The following is a 23320-nucleotide window of genomic DNA, read 5'->3' as shown; positions in this document are numbered from 1 at the left end:
CAAGAAACACTGTTGCTGCACAGCTTCTCTTCGTAACACAATTGCCATCGTGATGATGTGAGTTTCTAGGCAAGAAACTTGGAGGTTGCCATCCCTTGGTAGGTGGTCATCCTTCAGTAGTCTTCAGGGAATGGGCCCACCACATGGGGCCTCTAGCCTCAAGCTAACGTCCAGGTGTTCTCATGACAGACGTAGGGAAGCAACAGATTGCATAGAGCCTTAGTCCCCGTGGTGCGTGAACTCTAGGAAGCATATCAGCTCTCTTTTGGACTCACTTGTCAGCGCTAGGTTCCGAAACGTACTGAGAAAGGACTGCCTGTGTCTTCATGGAGCCTTGAGCCATCTACCGTCGGGAACGGCTAGATGCCGACTGATGGGCAGTGAAGGGCTTCGTTGTTTAGACACCTGGATTGCGATAGCTTGAAAGCAACCCAGTTATCAACGTTCCATGCCTTCCTTCATGCAAAGGGTGTCTGCGCTCTGGAGGAACCGTGAGCTGCAGTAGAAAATACAATTAGCCTACCACTTGTCCTGGGAGCTGTTCCACGTCGTCCGTCTACCTCAAGCGGCCACTACACTTTAAGTCCGGCTTCAAAACGTACAGGGTTTTCCCGAACTGGTAGATAGTCTAGAGAAGTACTGTCACCTAGGCCTAACTAAGCCCTCACCTTGATATCCTTACACCACAGTCAGGACTCCCAGCATGGCAATGGTTACTAGGGTCACGAGCCACTGTGTCCACGGGATGCACAAGAGAGAGTCCGATGCGACTTGTTAATATGCTGCTTTGTCCTGCTGGAAATTGAGGCTTCCTGGGAAAGTTGATTTTCCTCATTGCAAAGTAGAGAGTTTGCGGCCCCAGGATTACCTGGTAAACACTGTTGTTGCCCATCTTCTCTTTGCTGCACAGTCGTCTTTGGGAGGACTAGGTATCTTCCACGAAAGAACACTTGGCTTTCAATTCCTGCCACGTCCTCATCCCTCCAAAATTGTTCGTGTTACGCCCACAACCCTGGACGACTCGCCTCAGGCCAACGTTCTACTTCTCTCGTCACAGACATAGGCGGGCCGCAGGCTCACGGCAGCCTTTGTCAAAGCGGTGCTTTAAATCTAGGAAGCGTTTCTGGCGTCTTAGGACACGGGGGTCTGCACTAGGATCCAAGATGTAAACGACGGACTGCCCGTCCTTTCTGGGCCTTGTGAGCGAAGCTCAGTTGAGGGCAACTATAGGCCGAAAGAAGGGCTGTGAAGGGCGTCTTTGGTTCAAATGCTAGGATGCGGCACGTTGAAACGACTGTAGTATCTCCGTGCTATGCGCACCTTGGACGTGCCATGGAGAGACGGAAACAACAGGGTGAATGCTCTACGGTCCATTTTGAAACTAAGGCTTGAAGGGAAACTTTATTTTCCTCATTGGGATTTAGAGAGCTGCGGGCTCAGTTCTCCCTGGGAAACAGTGTTGTTGCACAGTTGCCTTTGTGATGACAAGTGAATTTCCTGGAAGGAAATTGGATGTTGCCGTTCCTCGGTAAGTGCTCTTACTTCGGTTGTCCTCAGGGAAGGGGAGAAGCACACGGGGCCTCTGGCCTTAAGCTACTGTTCAGGTTTTCTCATGAACGAGGTAGGCATGCAACAGACCCCATGCAGCCTTAGGCCCTGGGTTTCTTGATCCCTAGGAAGCATATCAGGTCTCTCTTGAGTCGCCGGTCTGCAATAGGATCCGAAACGGATAAAAGGGCCTCCTGTGTCTTCAGGGAGTTGTGAGCAATGCACCGCTGGCAGCAGCTAGATGCCGAGTCATGGGCAGTGAAGGGCTGCGTCAGAGCAACACCTAGGTTGGGATAGCTTAGAAACAGCCAGCTATCAGCGTTCTGTTCATTCCTTCATGCAAAACGTGTGTGCATTTCCGCCGAACCCAGAGCACACAAAACGTACAGTGTTTCGACCCCGCCTTCAGGGAACTCGCACGTGATGCAATTTACCCCAGGCGGCCACTGGACTTTCAGTGTAGCCTGAAAAATTTCGGGCTCTCCCTTGAAAGCCAGGTATTCTGGAGATACATTGTACAAACCGGCCTCAGTAACCCATGACTTGCTCATCCTTTCACCACAATCACGACCCCCTGTATCACAAAGTTTACTCACTAAAGGGTGTAGTTTGTCAGCTGAACGTCCAGTAGGGAGTCAGAAACTGCAGCATAAGGCGCTGTGCCCTCGACTTAGAAACTGAAGCGTGATGGGAAGTTTATTTACCACACTGGAATGACGACACGCGGCCTCAAGGTTAACTGATGAACAGTGTAGTGGCCTATCTTTTCTTCATTGCAGAATTGCCTTTGTGAGGACAAGTGATTTCCCCCCCCGCAACCCCGTGAGGCATACGTGGCCTTTCACTCCCTGCTAGGTGCTCATCCCTCAGCAATCGTCGGTGAGTAAGCCAAACATATAGGAGGACTGGTCCCAAGCTAAGGTACTGTTTTGTTCGTCACACAGAGAGGCATGCACCAGGTTCCAGGCAGCGTTTATCAAAGCGGTGCTTTAAGTGTAGGAAGCATTTCTGGTGTCTTGGGACAAACAGGTCTGCACTGGGATCCAAGATGTACACGATGGACCGCCCGTCGCTTCTAGGAGCTGAGAGAAGTGTTCGGCTGAGGACAACCATATGCCGAAAGAAGGGCAGTAAAGATCTTCTTTTGCTAAACATCTAGCATGTGGTAAGTGAAACAACTCAAGTATCTCCCTTCTAAGGCACCTTGGGAGTACAAACTAGAGAGAGACACAGCAGGGTGAATGCTCTGTGTGGTCCCTTTAGAAAGTAAGGCTGCGAGTGAAACTTTATTTTCCTCACCGGCATTTACAGAGCCGCAGGCTCAATTCTCCCCAAGAAACACTGTTGCTGCACAGCTTCTCTTCGTAACACAATTGCCATCGTGATGATGTGAGTTTCTAGGCAAGAAACTTGGAGGTTGCCATCCCTTGGTAGGTGGTCATCCTTCAGTAGTCTTCAGGGAATGGGCCCACCACATGGGGCCTCTAGCCTCAAGCTAACGTCCAGGTGTTCTCATGACAGACGTAGGGAAGCAACAGATTGCATAGAGCCTTAGTCCCCGTGGTGCGTGAACTCTAGGAAGCATATCAGCTCTCTTTTGGACTCACTTGTCAGCGCTAGGTTCCGAAACGTACTGAGAAAGGACTGCCTGTGTCTCCGTGGAGCCTTGAGCCATCTACCGTCGGGAACGGCTAGATGCCGACTGATGGGCAGTGAAGGGCTTCGTTGTTTAGACACCTGGATTGCGATAGCTTGAAAGCAACCCAGTTATCAACGTTCCATGCCTTCCTTCATGCAAAGGGTGTCTGCGCTCTGGAGGAACCGTGAGCTGCAGTAGAAAATATAATTAGCCTACCACTGCTCCTGGGAGCTGTTCCACGACGTCCATCTACCTCAAGCGGCCACTACACTTTAAGTCCGGCTTCAAAACGTACAGGGTTTTCCCGAACTGGTAGATAGTCTAGAGAAGTACTGTCACCTAGGCCTAACTAAGCCCTCACCTTGATATCCTTACACCACAGTCAGGACTCCCAGCATGGCAATGGTTACTAGGGTCACGAGCCACTGTGTCCACGGGATGCACAAGAGAGAGTCCGATGCGACTTGTTAATACGCTGCTTTGTCCTGCTGGAAATTGAGGCTTCCTGGGAAAGTTGATTTTCCTCATTGCAAAGTAGAGAGTTTGCGGCCCCAGGATTACCTGGTAAACACTGTTGTTGCCCATCTTCTCTTTGCTGCACAGTCGTCTTTGGGAGGACTAGTTATCTTCCACGAAAGAACACTTGGCTTTCAATTACTGCCACGTCCTCATCCCTCCAAAATTGTTCGTGTTACGCCCACAACCCTGGACGACTCGCCTCAGGCCAACGTTCTACTTCTCTCGTCACAGACATAGGCGGGCCGCAGGCTCACGGCAGCATTTGTCAAAGCAGTGCTTTAAATCTAGGAAGCGTTTCTGGCGTCTTAGGACACGGGGGTCTGCACTAGGATCCAAGATGTAAACGACGGACTGCCCGTCCTTTCTGGGCCTTGTGAGCGAAGCTCAGTTGAGGGCAACTATAGGCCGAAAGAAGGGCTGTGAAGGGCGTCTTTGGTTCAAATGCTAGGATGCGGCACGTTGAAACGACTGTAGTATCTCCGTGCTATGCGCACCTTGGACGTGCCATGGAGAGACGGAAACAACAGGGTGAATGCTCTGCGGTCCATTTTGAAACTAAGGCTTGAAGGGAAACTTTATTTTCCTCATTGGGATTTAGAGAGCTGCGGGCTCAGTTCTCCCTGGGAAACAGTGTTGTTGCACAGTTGCCTTTGTGATGACAAGTGAAGTTCCTGGAAGGAAATTGGATGTTGCCGTTCCTCGGTAAGTGCTCTTACTTCGGTTGTCCTCAGGGAAGGGGAGAACCACACGGGGCCTCTGGCCTTAAGCTACTGTTCAGGTTTTCTCATGAACGAGGTAGGCATGCAACAGACCCCATGCAGCCTTAGTCCCTGGGTTTCTTGAACCCTAGGAAGCATATCAGGTCTCTCTTGAGTCGCCGGTCTGCAATAGGATCCGAAACGGATAAAAGGGCCTCCTGTGTCTTCAGGGAGTTGTGAGCAATGCACCGCTGGCAGCAGCTAGATGCCGAGTCATGGGCAGTGAAGGGCTGCGTCAGAGCAACACCTAGGTTGGGATAGCTTAGAAACAGCCAGCTATCAGCGTTCTGTTCATTCCTTCATGCAAAACGTGTCTGCATTTCCGCCGAACCCAGAGCACACAAAACGTACAGTGTTTCGACCCCGCCTTCAGGGAACTCGCACGTGATGCAATTTACCCCAGGCGGCCACTGGACTTTCAGTGTAGCCTGAAAAATTTCGGGCTCTCCCTTGAAAGCCAGGTATTCTGGAGATACATTGTACAAACCGGCCTCACTAACCCATGACTTGCTCATCCTTTCACCACAATCACGACGCCCTGTATCACAAAGTTTACTCACTAAAGGGTGTAGTTGGTCAGCTGAACGTCCAGCAGGGAGTCAGAAACTGCAGCATAAGGCACTGTGCCCTCGACTTAGAAACTGAAGCGTGATGGGAAGTTTATTTACCACACTGGAATGACGACACGCGGCCTCAAGGTTAACTGAGGAACAGTGTAGTGGCCTATCTTTTCTTCATTGCAGAATTGCCTTTGTGAGGACAAGTGATTTCCCCCCCGCAACCCCGTGAGGCATACGTGGCCTTTCACTCCCTGCTAGGTGCTCATCCCTCAGCAATCGTCGGTGAGTAAGCCAAACATATAGGAGGACTGGTCCCAAGCTAAGGTACTGTTTTGTTCGTCACACAGAGAGGCAGGCACCAGGTTCCAGGCAGCGTTTATCAAAGCGGTGCTTTAAGTGTAGGAAGCATTTCTGGTGTCTTAGGACAAACAGGTCTGCACTGGGATCCAAGATGTACACGATGGACCGCCCGTCGCTTCTAGGAGCTGAGAGAAGTGTTCGGCTGAGGACAACCATATGCCGAAACAAGGGCAGTAAAGATCTTCTTTTGCTAAACATCTAGCATGTGGTAAGTGAAACAACTCAAGTATCTCCCTTCTAAGGCACCTTGGGAGTACAAACTAGAGAGAGACACAGCAGGGTGAATGCTCTGTGTGGTCCCTTTTGAAAGTAAGGCTGCGAGTGAAACTTTATTTTCCTCACCGGCATTTACAGAGCCGCAGGCTCAATTCTCCCCAAGAAACACTGTTGCTGCACAGCTTCTCTTCGTAACACAATTGCCATCGTGATGATGTGAGTTTCTAGGCAAGAAACTTGGAGGTTGCCATCCCTTGGTAGGTGGTCATCCTTCAGTAGTCTTCAGGGAATGGGCCCACCACATGGGGCCTCTAGCCTCAAGCTAACGTCCAGGTGTTCTCATGACAGACGTAGGGAAGCAACAGATTGCATAGAGCCTTAGTCCCCGTGGTGCGTGAACTCTAGGAAGCATATCAGCTCTCTTTTGGACTCAGTTGTCAGCGCTAGGTTCCGAAACGTACTGAGAAAGGACTGCCTGTGTCTCCGTGGAGCCTTGAGCCATCTACCGTCGGGAACGGCTAGATGCCGACTGATGGGCAGTGAAGGGCTTCATTGTTTAGACACCTGGATTGCGATAGCTTGAAAGCAACCCAGTTATCAACGTTCCATGCCTTCCTTCATGCAAAGGGTGTCTGCGCTCTGGAGGAACCGTGAGCTGCAGTAGAAAATGCAATTAGCCTACCACTGCTCCTGGGAGCTGTTCCACGACGTCCGTCTACCTCAAGCGGCAACTACACTTTAAGTCCGGCTTCAAAACCTACAGGGTTTTCCCGAACTGGTAGATAGTCTAGAGAAGTACTGTCACCTAGGCCTAACTAAAGCCCTCGCCTTGATATCCTTACACCACAGTCAGGAATCCCAGCGTGGCAATGGTTACTAGGGTCACGAGCCACTGTGTCCACGGGATGTACAAGAGAGAGTCCGATGCGACTTGTTAATATGCTGCTTTGTCCTGCTGTAAATTGAGGCTTCCAGTGAAAGTTGATTTTCCTCATTGCAAAGTAGAGAGTTTGCGGCCCCAGGATTACCTGGTAAACACTGTTGTTGCCCATCTTCTCTTTGCTGCACAGTCGTCTTTGGGAGGACTAGGTATCTTCCACGAAAGAACACTTGGCTTTCAATTCCTGCCACATCCTCATCCCTCCAAAATTGTTCGTGAGTACGCCCACAACCCTGGACGACTCGCCTCAGGCCAACGTTCTACTTCTCTCGTCACAGACATAGGCGGGCCGCAGGCTCACGGCAGCCTTTGTCAAAGCGGTGCTTTAAATCTAGGAAGCGTTTCTGGCGTCTTAGGACACGGGGGTCTGCACTAGGATCCAAGATGTAAACGACGGACTGCCCGTCCTTTCTGGGCCTTGTGAGCGAAGCTCAGTTGAGGGCAACTATAGGCCGAAAGAAGGGCTGTGAAGGGCGTCTTTGGTTCAAATGCTAGGATGCGGCACGTTGAAACGACTGTAGTATCTCCGTGCTATGCGCACCTTGGACGTGCCATGGAGAGACGGAAACAACAGGGTGAATGCTCTGCGGTCCATTTTGAAACTAAGGCTTGAAGGGAAACTTTATTTTCCTCATTGGGATTTAGAGAGCTGCGGGCTCAGTTCTCCCTGGGAAACAGTGTTGTTGCACAGTTGCCTTTGTGATGACAAGTGAATTTCCTGGAAGGAAATTGGATGTTGCCGTTCCTCGGTAAGTGCTCCTACTTTGGTTGTCCTCAGGGAAGGGGAGAAGCACACGGGGCCTCTGGCCTTAAGCTACTGTTCAGGTTTTCTCATGAACGAGGTAGGCATGCAACAGACCCCATGCAGCCTTAGTCCCTGGGTTTCTTGAACCCTAGGAAGCATATCAGGTCTCTCTTGAGTCGCCGGTCTGCAATAGGTTCCGAAACGGATAAAAGGGCCTCCTGTGTCTTCAGGGAGTTGTGAGCAACGCACCGCTGGCAGCAGCTAGATGCCGAGTCATGGGCAGTGAAGGGCTTCGTCAGAGAAACACCTAGGTTGGGGTAGCTTAGAAACAGCCAGCTATCAGCGTTCTGTTCGTTCCTTCATGCAAAACGTGTCTGCATTTCCGCCGAACCCAGAGCACACAAAACGTACAGTGATTCGACCCCGCCTTCAGGGAACTCGCACGTGATGCAATTAACCCCAGGCGGCCACTGGACATTCAGTGTAGCCTGAAAATTTTCAGGCTCTCCCTTGAAAGCCAGGTATTCTGGAGATACATTGTACAAACCGGCCTCACTAACCCATGACTTGCTCATCCTTTCACCACAATCACGACCCCGTGTATCACAAAGTTTACTCACTAAAGGGTGTAGTTGGTCAGCTGAACGTCCAGTAGGGAGTCAGAAACTGCAGCATAAGACGCTGTGCCCTCGACTTGGAAACTGAAGCGTGATGGGAAGTTTATTTACCACACTGGAATGACGACACGCGGCCTCAAGGTTAACTGATGAACAGTGTAGTGGCCTATCTTTTCTTCATTGCAGAATTGCGTTTGTGAGGACAAGTGATTTCCCCCCCCAACCCCGTGAGGCCTACGTGGCCTTTCACTCCCTGCTAGGTGCTCATCCCTCAGCAATCGTCGGTGAGTAAGCCAAACATATAGGAGGACTGGCCCCAAGCTAAGGTACTGTTTTGTTCGTCACACAGATAGGCAGGCAACAGGTTCCAGGCAGCATTTGTCAAAGCGGTGCTTTAAGTGTAGGAAGCATTTCTGGTGTCTTAGGACAAACAGGTCTGCACTGGGATCCAAGATGTACACGATGGACCGCCCGTCGCTTCTAGGAGCTGAGAGAAGTGTTCGGCTGAGGACAACCATATGCCGAAAGAAGGGCAGCAAAGATCTTCTTTTGCTAAACATCTAGCATGTGGTAAGTGAAACAACTCAAGTATCTCCCTTCTAACGCACCTTGGGAGTACAAACTAGAGAGAGACACGGCAGGGTGAATGCTCTGTGTGGTCCTTTTTGAAAGTAAGGCTGCGAGTGAAACTTTATTTTCCTCACCGGCATTTACAGAGCCGCAGGCTCAATTCTCCCCAAGAAACACCGTTGCTGCACAGCTTCTCTTCGTAACACAATTGCCATCGTGATGATGTGAGTTTCTAGGCAAGAAACTTGGAGGTTGCCATCCCTTGGTAGGTGGTCATCCTTCAGTAGTCTTCAGGGAATGGGCCCACCACATGGGGCCTCTAGCCTCAAGCTAACGTCCAGGTGTTCTCATGACAGACTTAGGGAAGCAACAGGTTGCATAGAGCCTTAGTCCCTGTGGTTCGTGAACTCTAGGAAGCATATCAGCTCTCTTTTGGACTCACTTGTCAGCGCTAGGTTCCGAAACGTACTGAGAAAGGACTGCCTGTGTCTCCGTGGAGCCTTGAGCCATCTACCGTCGGGAACGGCTAGATGCCGACTGATGGGCAGTGAAGGGCTTCGTTGTTTAGACCCCTGGATTGCGATAGCTTGAGAGCAACCCAGTTATCAACGTTCCATGCCTTCCTTCATGCAAAGGGTGTCGGCGCTCTGGAGGAACCGTGAGCTGCAGTAGAAAATACAATTAGCCTACCACTGCTCCTGGGAGCTGTTCCACGACGTCCGTCTACCTCAAGCGGCAACTACACTTTAAGTCCGGCTTCAAAACCTACAGGGTTTTCCCGAACTGGTAGATGGTCTAGAGAAGTACCGTCACCTAGGCCTAACTAAAGCCCTCGCCTTGATATCCTTACACCACAGTCAGGACTCCCAGCGTGGCAATGGTTACTAGGGTCACGAGCCACTGTGTCCACGGGATGTACAAGAGAGAGTCCGATGCGACTTGTTAATACGCTGCTTTGTCCTGCTGGAAATTGAGGCTTCCTGGGAAAGTTGATTTTCCTCATTGCAAAGTAGAGAGTTTGCGGCCCCAGGATTACCTGGTAAACACTGTTGTTGCCCATCGTCTCTTTGCTGCACAGTCGTCTTTGGGAGGACTAGGTATCTTCCACGAAAGAACACTTGGCTTTCAATTCCTGCCACGTCCTCATCCCTCCAAAATTGTTCGTGAGTACGCCCACAGCCCTGGACGACTCGCCTCAGGCCAACGTTCTACTTCTCTCGTCACAGACATAGGCGGGCCGCAGGCTCACGGCAGCCTTTGTCAAAGCGGTGCTTTAAATCTAGGAAGCGTTTCTGGCGTCTTAGGACACGGGGGTCTGCACTAGGATCCAAGATGTAAACGACGGACTGCCCGTCCTTTCTGGGCCTTGTGAGCGAAGCTCAGTTGAGGGCAACTATAGGCCGAAAGAAGGGCTGTGAAGGGCGTCTTTGGTTCAAATGCTAGGATGCGGCACGTTGAAACGACTGTAGTATCTCCGTGCTATGCGCACCTTGGACGTGCCATGGAGAGACGGAAACAACAGGGTGAATGCTCTGCGGTCCATTTTGAAACTAAGGCTTGAAGGGAAACTTTATTTTCCTCATTGGGATTTAGAGAGCTGCGGGCTCAGTTCTCCCTGGGAAACAGTGTTGTTGCACAGTTGCCTTTGTGATGACAAGAGAAGTTCCTGGAAGGAAATTGGATGTTGCCGTTCCTCGGTAAGTGCTCCTACTTTGGTTGTCCTCAGGGAAGGGGAGAAGCACACGGGGCCTCTGGCCTTAAGCTACTGTTCAGTTTTTCTCATGAACGAGGTAGGCATGCAACAGACCCCATGCAGCCTTAGTCCCTGGGTTTCTTGAACCCTAGGAAGCATATCAGGTCTCTCTTGAGTCGCCGGTCTGCAATAGGTCCCGAAACGGATAAAAGGGCCTCCTGTGTCTTCAGGGAGTTGTGAGCAACGCACCGCTGGCAGCAGCTAGATGCCGAGTCATGGGCAGTGAAGGGCTTCGTCAGAGAAACACCTAGGTTGGGGTAGCTTAGAAACAGCCAGCTATCAGCGTTCTGTTCGTTCCTTCATGCAAAACGTGTCTGCATTTCCGCCGACCCCAGAGCACACAAAACGTACAGTGATTCGACCCCGCCTTCAGGGAACTCGCACGTGATGCAATTAACCCCAGGCGGCCACTGGACATTCAGTGTAGCCTGAAAATTTTCAGGCTCTCCCTTGAAAGCCAGGTATTCTGGAGATACATTGTACAAACCGGCCTCACTAACCCATGACTTGCTCATCCTTTCACCACAATCACGACCCCGTGTATCACAAAGTTTACTCACTAAAGGGTGTAGTTGGTCAGCTGAACATCCAGTAGGGAGTCAGAAACTGCAGCATAAGACGCTGTGCCCTCGACTTGGAAACTGAAGCGTGATGGGAAGTTTATTTACCACACTGGAATGACGACACGCGGCCTCAAGGTTAACTGATGAACAGTGTAGTGGCCTATCTTTTCTTCATTGCAGAATTGCGTTTGTGAGGACAAGTGATTCCCCCCCCAACCCCGTGAGGCCTACGTGGCCTTTCACTCCCTGCTAGGTGCTCATCCCTCAGCAGTCGTCGGTGAGTAAGCCAAACATATAGGAGGACTGGCCCCAAGCTAAGGTACTGTTTTGTTCGTCACACAGATAGGCAGGCAACAGGTTCCAGGCAGCATTTGTCAAAGCGGTGCTTTAAGTGTAGGAAGCATTTCTGGTGTCTTAGGACAAACAGGTCTGCACTGGGATCCAAGATGCACACGATGGACCGCCCGTCGCTTCTAGGAGCGGAGAGAAGTGTTCGGCTGAGGACAACCATATGCCGAAAGAAGGGCAGCAAAGATCTTCTTTTGCTAAACATCTAGCATGTGGTAAGTGAAACAACTCAAGTATCTCCCTTCTAACGCACCTTGGGAGTACAAACTAGAGAGAGACACGGCAGGGTGAATGCTCTGTGTGGTCCTTTTTGAAAGTAAGGCTGCGAGTGAAACTTTATTTTCCTCACCGGCATTTACAGAGCCGCAGGCTCAATTCTCCCCAAGAAACACCGTTGCTGCACAGCTTCTCTTCGTAACACAATTGCCATCGTGATGATGTGAGTTTCTAGGCAAGAAACTTGGAGGTTGCCATCCCTTGGTAGGTGGTCATCCTTCAGTAGTCTTCAGGGAATGGGCCCACCACATGGGGCCTCTAGCCTCAAGCTAACGTCCAGGTGTTCTCATGACAGACTTAGGGAAGCAACAGGTTGCATAGAGCCTTAGTCCCTGTGGTTCGTGAACTCTAGGAAGCATATCAGCTCTCTTTTGGACTCACTTGTCAGCGCTAGGTTCCGAAACGTACTGAGAAAGGACTGCCTGTGTCTCCGTGGAGCCTTGAGCCATCTACCGTCGGGAACGGCTAGATGCCGACTGATGGGCAGTGAAGGGCTTCGTTGTTTAGACACCTGGATTGCGATAGCTTGAGAGCAACCCAGTTATCAACGTTCCATGCCTTCCTTCATGCAAAGGGTGTCTGCGCTCTGGAGGAACCGTGAGCTGCAGTAGAAAATACAATTAGCCTACCACTGCTCCTGGGAGCTGTTCCACGACGTCCGTCTACCTTAAGCGGCAACTACACTTTAAGTCCGGCTTCAAAACCTACAGGGTTTTCCCGAACTGGTAGATAGTCTAGAGAAGTACCGTCACCTAGGCCTAACTAAAGCCCTCGCCTTGATATCCTTACACCACAGTCAGGACTCCCAGCGTGGCAATGGTTACTAGGGTCACGAGCCACTGTGTCCACGGGATGTACAAGAGAGAGTCCGATGCGACTTGTTAATACGCTGCTTTGTCCTGCTGGAAATTGAGGCTTCCTGGGAAAGTTGATTTTCCTCATTGCAAAGTAGAGAGTTTGCGGCCCCAGGATTACCTGGTAAACACTGTTGTTGCCCATCGTCTCTTTGCTGCACAGTCGTCTTTGGGAGGACTAGGTATCTTCCACGAAAGAACACTTGGCTTTCAATTCCTGCCACGTCCTCATCCCTCCAAAATTGTTCGTGAGTACACCCACAGCCCTGGACGACTCGCCTCAGGCCAACGTTCTACTTCTCTCGTCACAGACATAGGCGGGCCGCAGGCTCACGGCAGCCTTTGTCAAAGCGGTGCTTTAAATCTAGGAAGCGTTTCTGGCGTCTTAGGACACGGGGGTCTGCACTAGGATCCAAGATGTAAACGACGGACTGCCCGTCCTTTCTGGGCCTTGTGAGCGAAGCTCAGTTGAGGGCAACTATAGGCCGAAAGAAGGGCTGTGAAGGGCGTCTTTGGTTCAAATGCTAGGATGCGGCACGTTGAAACGACTGTAGTATCTCCGTGCTATGCGCACCTTGGACGTGCCATGGAGAGACGGAAACAACAGGGTGAATGCTCTGCGGTCCATTTTGAAACTAAGGCTTGAAGGGAAACTTTATTTTCCTCATTGGGATTTAGAGAGCTGCGGGCTCAGTTCTCCCTGGGAAACAGTGTTGTTGCACAGTTGCCTTTGTGATGACAAGTGAAGTTCCTGGAAGGAAATTGGATGTTGCCGTTCCTGGGTAAGTGCTCCTACTTTGGTTGTCCTCAGGGAAGGGGAGAAGCACACGGGGCCTCTGGCCTTAAGCTACTGTTCAGGTTTTCTCATGAACGAGGTAGGCATGCAACAGACCACAAGCAGCCTTAGTCCCTGGGTTTCTTGAACCCTAGGAAGCATATCAGGTCTTTCTTGAGTCGCCGGTCTGCAATAGGTTCCGAAACGGATAAAAGGGCCTCCTGTGTCTTCAGGGAGCTGTGAGCAACGCACCGCTGGCAGCAGCTAGATGCCGAGTCATGGGCAGTGAAGGGCTTCGTCAGAGAAACACGTAGGTTGGGGTAGCTTAGAAACAGCCAGCTATCAGCGTTCTGTTCGTTCCTTCATGCAAAACGTGTCTGCATTTCCGCCGAACCCAGAGCACACAAAACGTACAGTGATTCGACCCCGCCTTCAGGGAACTCGCACGTGATGCAATTAACCCCAGGCGGCCACTGGACATTCAGTGTAGCCTGAAAATTTTCAGGCTCTCCCTTGTAAGCCAGGTATTCTGGAGATACATTGTACAAACCGGCCTCACTAACCCATGACTTGCTCATCCTTTCACCACAATCACGACCCCGTGTATCACAAAGTTTACTCACTAAAGGGTGTAGTTGGTCAGCTGAACGTCCAGTAGGGAGTCAGAAACTGCAGCATAAGACGCTGTGCCCTCGACTTGGAAACTGAAGCGTGATGGGAAGTTTATTTACCACACTGGAATGACGACACGCGGCCTCAAGGTTAACTGATGAACAGTGTAGTGGCCTATCTTTTCTTCATTGCAGAATTGCGTTTGTGAGGACAAGTGATTTCCCCCCCCCAACCCCGTGAGGCCTACGTGGCCTTTCACTCCCTGCTAGGTGCTCATCCCTCAGCAATCGTCGGTGAGTAAGCCAAACATATAGGAGGACTGGCCCCAAGCTAAGGTACTGTTTTGTTCGTCACACAGATAGGCAGGCAACAGGTTCCAGGCAGCATTTGTCAAAGCGGTGCTTTAAGTGTAGGAAGCATTTCTGGTGTCTTAGGACAAACAGGTCTGCACTGGGATCCAAGATGTACACGATGGACCGCCCGTCGCTTCTAGGAGCGGAGAGAAGTGTTCGGCTGAGGACAACCATATGCCGAAAGAAGGGCAGCAAAGATCTTCTTTTGCTAAACATCTAGCATGTGGTAAGTGAAACAACTCAAGTATCTCCCTTCTAACGCACCTTGGGAGTACAAACTAGAGAGAGACACGGCAGGGTGAATGCTCTGTGTGGTCCTTTTTGAAAGTAAGGCTGCGAGTGAAACTTTATTTTCCTCACCGGCATTTACAGAGCCGCAGGCTCAATTCTCCCCAAGAAACACCGTTGCTGCACAGCTTCTCTTCGTAACACAATTGCCATCGTGATGATGTGAGTTTCTAGGCAAGAAACTTGGAGGTTGCCATCCCTTGGTAGGTGGTCATCCTTCAGTAGTCTTCAGGGAATGGGCCCACCACATGGGGCCTCTAGCCTCAAGCTAACGTCCAGGTGTTCTCATGACAGACTTAGGGAAGCAACAGGTTGCATAGAGCCTTAGTCCCTGTGGTTCGTGAACTCTAGGAAGCATATCAGCTCTCTTTTGGACTCACTTGTCAGCGCTAGGTTCCGAAACGTACTGAGAAAGGACTGCCTGTGTCTCCGTGGAGCCTTGAGCCATCTACCGTCGGGAACGGCTAGATGCCGACTGATGGGCAGTGAAGGGCTTCGTTGTTTAGACACCTGGATTGCGATAGCTTGAGAGCAACCCAGTTATCAATGTTCCATGCCTTCCTTCATGCAAAGGGTGTCTGCGCTCTGGAGGAACCGTGAGCTGCAGTAGAAAATACAATTAGCCTACCACTGCTCCTGGGAGCTGTTCCACGACGTCCGTCTACCTCAAGCGGCAACTACACTTTAAGTCCGGCTTCAAAACCTACAGGGTTTTCCCGAGCTGGTAGATGGTCTAGAGAAGTACCGTCACCTAGGCCTAACTAAAGCCCTCGCCTTGATATCCTTACACCACAGTCAGGACTCCCAGCGTGGCAATGGTTACTAGGGTCACGAGCCACTGTGTCCACGGGATGTACAAGAGAGAGTCCGATGCGACTTGTTAATACGCTGCTTTGTCCTGCTGGAAATTGAGGCTTCCTGGGAAAGTTGATTTTCCTCATTGCAAAGTAGAGAGTTTGCGGCCCCAGGATTACCTGGTAAACACTGTTGTTGCCCATCGTCTCTTTGCTGCACAGTCGTCTTTGGGAGGACTAGGTATCTTCCACGAAAGAACACTTGGCTTTCAATTCCTGCCACGTCCTCATCCCTCCAAAATTGTTCGTGAGTACGCCCACAGCCCTGGACGACTCGCCTCAGGCCAACGTTCTACTTCTCTCGTCACAGACATAGGCGGGCCGCAGGCTCACGGCAGCCTTTGTCAAAGCGGTGCTTTAAATCTAGGAAGCGTTTCTGGCGTCTTAGGACACGGGGGTCTGCACTAGGATCCAAGATGTAAACGACGGACTGCCCGTCCTTTCTGGGCCTTGTGAGCGAAGCTCAGTTGAGGGTAACTATAGGCCGAAAGAAGGGCTGTGAAGGGCGTCTTTGGTTCAAATGCTAGGATGCGGCACGTTGAAACGACTGTAGTATCTCCGTGCTATGCGCACCTTGGACGTGCCATGGAGAGACGGAAACAACAGGGTGAATGCTCTGCGGTCCATTTTGAAACTAAGGCTTGAAGGGAAACTTTATTTTCCTCATTGGGATTTAGAGAGCTGCGGGCTCAGTTCTCCCTGGGAAACAGTGTTGTTGCACAGTTGCCTTTGTGATGACAAGTGAAGTTCCTGGAAGGAAATTGGATGTTGCCGTTCCTGGGTAAGTGCTCCTACTTTGGTTGTCCTCAGGGAAGGGGAGAAGCACACGGGGCCTCTGGCCTTAAGCTACTGTTCAGGTTTTCTCATGAACGAGGTAGGCATGCAACAGACCCCATGCAGCCTTAGTCCCTGGGTTTCTTGAACCCTAGGAAGCATATCAGGTCTCTCTTGAAGTCGCCGGTCTGCAATAGGTTCCGAAACGGATAAAAGGGCCTCCTGTGTCTTCAGGGAGTTGTGAGCAACGCACCGCTGGCAGCAGCTAGATGCCGAGTCATGGGCAGTGAAGGGTTTCGTCAGAGAAACACCTAGGTTGGGGTAGCTTAGAAACAGCCAGCTATCAGCGTTCTGTTCGTTCCTTCATGCAAAACGTGTCTGCATTTCCGCCGAACCCAGAGCACACAAAACGTACAGTGATTCGACCCCGCCTTCAGGGAACTCGCACGTGATGCAATTAACCCCAGGCGGCCACTGGACATTCAGTGTAGCCTGAAAATTTTCAGGCTCTCCCTTGAAAGCCAGGTATTCTGGAGATACATTGTACAAACCGGCCTCACTAACCCATGACTTGCTCATCCTTTCACCACAATCACGACCCCGTGTATCACAAAGTTTACTCACTAAAGGGTGTAGTTGGTCAGCTGAACGTCCAGTAGGGAGTCAGAAACTGCAGCATAAGACGCTGTGCCCTCGACTTGGAAACTGAAGCGTGATGGGAAGTTTATTTACCACACTGGAATGACGACACGCGGCCTCAAGGTTAACTGATGAACAGTGTAGTGGCCTATCTTTTCTTCATTGCAGAATTGCGTTTGTGAGGACAAGTGATTTCCCCCCCCAACCCCGTGAGGCCTACGTGGCCTTTCACTCCCTGCTAGGTGCTCATCCCTCAGCAATCGTCGGTGAGTAAGCCAAACATATAGGAGGACTGGCCCCAAGCTAAGGTACTGTTTTGTTCGTCACACAGATAGGCAGGCAACAGGTTCCAGGCAGCATTTGTCAAAGCGGTGCTTTAAGTGTAGGAAGCATTTCTGGTGTCTTAGGACAAACAGGTCTGCACTGGGATCCAAGATGTACACGATGGACCGCCCGTCGCTTCTAGGAGCGGAGAGAAGTGTTCGGCTGAGGACAACCATATGCCGAAAGAAGGGCAGCAAAGATCTTCTTTTGCTAAACATCTAGCATGTGGTAAGTGAAACAACTCAAGTATCTCCCTTCTAACGCACCTTGGGAGTACAAACTAGAGAGAGACACGGCAGGGTGAATGCTCTGTGTGGTCCTTTTTGAAAGTAAGGCTGCGAGTGAAACTTTATTTTCCTCACCGGCATTTACAGAGCCGCAGGCTCAATTCTCCCCAAGAAACACCGTTGCTGCACAGCTTCTCTTCGTAACACAATTGCCATCGTGATGACGTGAGTTTCTAGGCAAGAAACTTGGAGGTTGCCATCCCTTGGTAGGTGGTCATCCTTCAGTAGTCTTCAGGGAATGGGCCCACCACATGGGGCCTCTAGCCTCAAGCTAACGTCCAGGTGTTCTCATGACAGACTTAGGGAAGCAACAGGTTGCATAGAGCCTTAGTCCCTGTGGTTCGTGAACTCTAGGAAGCATATCAGCTCTCTTTTGGACTCACTTGTCAGCGCTAGGTTCCGAAACGTACTGAGAAAGGACTGCCTGTGTCTCCGTGGAGCCTTGAGCCATCTACCGTCGGGAACGGCTAGATGCCGACTGATGGGCAGTGAAGGGCTTCGTTGTTTAGACACCTGGATTGCGATAGCTTGAAAGCAACCCAGTTATCAACGTTCCATGCCTTCCTTCATGCAAAGGGTGTCTGCGCTCTGGAGGAACCGTGAGCTGCAGTAGAAAATACAATTAGCCTACCACTGCTCCTGGGAGCTGTTCCACGACGTCCGTCTACCTCAAGCGGCAACTACACTTTAAGTCCGGCTTCAAAACCTACAGGGTTTTCCCGAACTGGTAGATAGTCTAGAGAAGTACTGTCACCTAGGCCTAACTAAAGCCCTCGCCTTGATATCCTTACACCACAGTCACGACTCCCAGCGTGGCAATGGTTACTAGGGTCACGAGCCACTGTGTCCACGGAATGTACAAGAGAGAGTCCGATGCGAGTTGTTAATACGCTGCTTTGTCCTGCTGGAAATTGAGGCTTCCTGGGAAAGTTGATTTTCCTCATTGCAAAGTAGAGAGTTTGCGGCCCCAGGATTACCTGGTAAACACTGTTGTTGCCCATCGTCTCTTTGCTGCACAGTCGTCTTTGGGAGGACTAGGTATCTTCCACGAAAGAACACTTGGCTTTCAATTCCTGCCACGTCCTCATCCCTCCAAAATTGTTCGTGAGTACGCCCACAGCCCTGGACGACTCGCCTCAGGCCAACGTTCTACTTCTCTCGTCACAGACATAGGCGGGCCGCAGGCTCACGGCAGCCTTTGTCAAAGCGGTGCTTTAAATCTAGGAAGCGTTTCTGGCGTCTTAGGACACGGGGGTCTGCACTAGGATCCAAGATGTAAACGACGGACTGCCCGTCCTTTCTGGGCCTTGTGAGCGAAGCTCAGTTGAGGGTAACTATAGGCCGAAAGAAGGGCTGTGAAGGGCGTCTTTGGTTCAAATGCTAGGATGCGGCACGTTGAAACGACTGTAGTATCTCCGTGCTATGCGCACCTTGGACGTGCCATGGAGAGACGGAAACAACAGGGTGAATGCTCTGCGGTCCATTTTGAAACTAAGGCTTGAAGGGAAACTTTATTTTCCTCATTGGGATTTAGAGAGCTGCGGGCTCAGTTCTCCCTGGGAAACAGTGTTGTTGCACAGTTGCCTTTGTGATGACAAGTGAAGTTCCTGGAAGGAAATTGGATGTTGCCGTTCCTCGGTAAGTGCTCCTACTTTGGTTGTCCTCAGGGAAGGGGAGAAGCACACGGGGCCTCTGGCCTTAAGCTACTGTTCAGGTTTTCTCATGAACGAGGTAGGCATGCAACAGACCCCATGCAGCCTTAGTCCCTGGGTTTCTTGAACCCTAGGAAGCATATCAGGTCTCTCTTGAAGTCGCCGGTCTGCAATAGGTTCCGAAACGGATAAAAGGGCCTCCTGTGTCTTCAGGGAGTTGTGAGCAACGCACCGCTGGCAGCAGCTAGATGCCGAGTCATGGGCAGTGAAGGGTTTCGTCAGAGAAACACCTAGGTTGGGGTAGCTTAGAAACAGCCAGCTATCAGCGTTCTGTTCGTTCCTTCATGCAAAACGTGTCTGCATTTCCGCCGAACCCAGAGCACACAAAACGTACAGTGATTCGACCCCGCCTTCAGGGAACTCGCACGTGATGCAATTAACCCCAGGCGGCCACTGGACATTCAGTGTAGCCTGAAAATTTTCAGGCTCTCCCTTGAAAGCCAGGTATTCTGGAGATACATTGTACAAACCGGCCTCACTAACCCATGACTTGCTCATCCTTTCACCACAATCACGACCCCGTGTATCACAAAGTTTACTCACTAAAGGGTGTAGTTGGTCAGCTGAACGTCCAGTAGGGAGTCAGAAACTGCAGCATAAGACGCTGTGCCCTCGACTTGGAAACTGAAGCGTGATGGGAAGTTTATTTACCACACTGGAATGACGACACGCGGCCTCAAGGTTAACTGATGAACAGTGTAGTGGCCTATCTTTTCTTCATTGCAGAATTGCGTTTGTGAGGACAACTGATTTCCCCCCCCAACCCCGTGAGGCCTACGTGGCCTTTCACTCCCTGCTAGGTGCTCATCCCTCAGCAATCGTCGGTGAGTAAGCCAAACATATAGGAGGACTGGCCCCAAGCTAAGGTACTGTTTTGTTCGTCACACAGATAGGCAGGCAACAGGTTCCAGGCAGCATTTGTCAAAGCGGTGCTTTAAGTGTAGGAAGCATTTCTGGTGTCTTAGGACAAACAGGTCTGCACTGGGATCCAAGATGTACACGATGGACCGCCCGTCGCTTCTAGGAGCGGAGAGAAGTGTTCGGCTGAGGACAACCATATGCCGAAAGAAGGGCAGCAAAGATCTTCTTTTGCTAAACATCTAGCATGTGGTAAGTGAAACAACTCAAGTATCTCCCTTCTAACGCACCTTGGGAGTACAAACTAGAGAGAGACACGGCAGGGTGAATGCTCTGTGTGGTCCTTTTTGAAAGTAAGGCTGCGAGTGAAACTTTATTTTCCTCACCGGCATTTACAGAGCCGCAGGCTCAATTCTCCCCAAGAAACACCGTTGCTGCACAGCTTCTCTTCGTAACACAATTGCCATCGTGATGATGTGAGTTTCTAGGCAAGAAACTTGGAGGTTGCCATCCCTTGGTAGGTGGTCATCCTTCAGTAGTCTTCAGGGAATGGGCCCACCACATGGGGCCTCTAGCCTCAAGCTAACGTCCAGGTGTTCTCATGACAGACTTAGGGAAGCAACAGGTTGCATAGAGCCTTAGTCCCTGTGGTTCGTGAACTCTAGGAAGCATATCAGCTCTCTTTTGGACTCACTTGTCAGCGCTAGGTTCCGAAACGTACTGAGAAAGGACTGCCTGTGTCTCCGTGGAGCCTTGAGCCATCTACCGTCGGGAACGGCTAGATGCCGACTGATGGGCAGTGAAGGGCTTCGTTGTTTAGACACCTGGATTGCGATAGCTTGAGAGCAACCCAGTTATCAACGTTCCATGCCTTCCTTCATGCAAAGGGTGTCTGCGCTCTGGAGGAACCGTGAGCTGCAGTAGAAAATACAATTAGCCTACCACTGCTCCTGGGAGCTGTTCCACGACGTCCGTCTACCTCAAGCGGCAACTACACTTTAAGTCCGGCTTCAAAACTTACAGGGTTTTCCCGAACTGGTAGATGGTCTAGAGAAGTACCGTCACCTAGGCCTAACTAAAGCCCTCGCCTTGATATCCTTACACCACAGTCAGGACTCCCAGCGTGGCAATGGTTACTAGGGTCACGAGCCACTGTGTCCACGGGATGTACAAGAGAGAGTCCGATGCGACTTGTTAATACGCTGCTTTGTCCTGCTGGAAATTGAGGCTTCCTGGGAAAGTTGATTTTCCTCATTGCAAAGTAGAGAGTTTGCGGCCCCAGGATTACCTGGTAAACACTGTTGTTGCCCATCGTCTCTTTGCTGCACAGTCGTCTTTGGGAGGACTAGGTATCTTCCACGAAAGAACACTTGGCTTTCAATTCCTGCCACGTCCTCATCCCTCCAAAATTGTTCGTGAGTACGCCCACAGCCCTGGACGACTCGCCTCAGGCCAACGTTCTACTTCTCTCGTCACAGACATAGGCGGGCCGCAGGCTCACGGCAGCCTTTGTCAAAGCGGTGCTTTAAATCTAGGAAGCGTTTCTGGCGTCTTAGGACACGGGGGTCTGCACTAGGATCCAAGATGTAAACGACGGACTGCCCGTCCTTTCTGGGCCTTGTGAGCGAAGCTCAGTTGAGGGCAACTATAGGCCGAAAGAAGGGCTGTGAAGGGCGTCTTTGGTTCAAATGCTAGGATGCGGCACGTTGAAACGACTGTAGTATCTCCGTGCTATGCGCACCTTGGACGTGCCATGGAGAGACGGAAACAACAGGGTGAATTCTCTGCGGTCCATTTTGAAACTAAGGCTTGAAGGGAAACTTTATTTTCCTCATTGGAATTTAGAGAGCTGCGGGCTCAGTTCTCCCTGGGAAACAGTGTTGTTGCACAGTTGCCTTTGTGATGACAAGTGAAGTTCCTGGAAGGAAATTGGATGTTGCCGTTCCTCGGTAAGTGCTCCTACTTTGGTTGTCCTCAGGGAAGGGGAGAAGCACACGGGGCCTCTGGCCTTAAGCTACTGTTCAGGTTTTCTCATGAACGAGGTAGGCATGCAACAGACCCCATGCAGCCTTAGTCCCTGGGTTTCTTGAACCCTAGGAAGCATATCAGGTCTCTCTTGAGTCGCCGGTCTGCAATAGGTTCCGAAACGGATAAAAGGGCCTCCTGTGTCTTCAGGGAGCTGTGAGCAACGCACCGCTGGCAGCAGCTAGATGCCGAGTCATGGGCAGTGAAGGGCTTCGTCAGAGAAACACCTAGGTTGGGGTAGCTTAGAAACAGCCAGCTATCAGCGTTCTGTTCGTTCCTTCATGCAAAACGTGTCTGCATTTCCGCCGAACCCAGAGCACACAAAACGTACAGTGATTCGACCCCGCCTTCAGGGAACTCGCACGTGATGCAATTAACCCCAGGCGGCCACTGGACATTCAGTGTAGCCTGAAAATTTTCAGGCTCTCCCTTGTAAGCCAGGTATTCTGGAGATACATTGTACAAACCGGCCTCACTAACCCATGACTTGCTCATCCTTTCACCACAATCACGACCCCATGTATCACAAAGTTTACTCACTAAAGGGTGTAGTTGGTCAGCTGAACGTCCAGTAGGGAGTCAGAAACTGCAGCATAAGACGCTGTGCCCTCGACTTGGAAACTGAAGCGTGATGGGAAGTTTATTTACCACACTGGAATGACGACACGTGGCCTCAAGGTTAACTGATGAACAGTGTAGTGGCCTATCTTTTCTTCATTGCAGAATTGCGTTTGTGAGGACAAGTGATTTCCCCCCCCAACCCCGTGAGCCCTACGTGGCCTTTCACTCCCTGCTAGGTGCTCATCCCTCAGCAATCGTCGGTGAGTAAGCCAAACATATAGGAGGACTGGCCCCAAGCTAAGGTACTGTTTTGTTCGTCACACAGATAGGCAGGCAACAGGTTCCAGGCAGCATTTGTCAAAGCGGTGCTTTAAGTGTAGGAAGCATTTCTGGTGTCTTAGGACAAACAGGTCTGCACTGGGATCCAAGATGTACACGATGGACCGCCCGTCGCTTCTAGGAGCTGAGAGAAGTGTTCGGCTGAGGACAACCATATGCCGAAAGAAGGGCAGCAAAGATCTTCTTTTGCTAAACATCTAGCATGTGGTAAGTGAAACAACTCAAGTATCTCCCTTCTAACGCACCTTGGGAGTACAAACTAGAGAGAGACACGGCAGGGTGAATGCTCTGTGTGGTCCTTTTTGAAAGTAAGGCTGCGAGTGAAACTTTATTTTCCTCACCGGCATTTACAGAGCCGCAGGCTCAATTCTCCCCAAGAAACACCGTTGCTGCACAGCTTCTCTTCGTAACACAATTGCCATCGTGATGACGTGAGTTTCTAGGCAAGAAACTTGGAGGTTGCCATCCCTTGGTAGGTGGTCATCCTTCAGTAGTCTTCAGGGAATGGGCCCACCACATGGGGCCTCTAGCCTCAAGCTAACGTCCAGGTGTTCTCATGACAGACTTAGGGAAGCAACAGGTTGCATAGAGCCTTAGTCCCTGTGGTTCGTGAACTCTAGGAAGCATATCAGCTCTCTTTTGGACTCACTTGT

This window comes from Grampus griseus, assembly GCF_964374135.1.
Source record: "Grampus griseus genome assembly, chromosome: 10".
In the NCBI taxonomy this organism is placed as follows: domain Eukaryota; kingdom Metazoa; phylum Chordata; class Mammalia; order Artiodactyla; family Delphinidae; genus Grampus; species Grampus griseus.
This window is presented reverse-complemented; position numbering follows the sequence as displayed.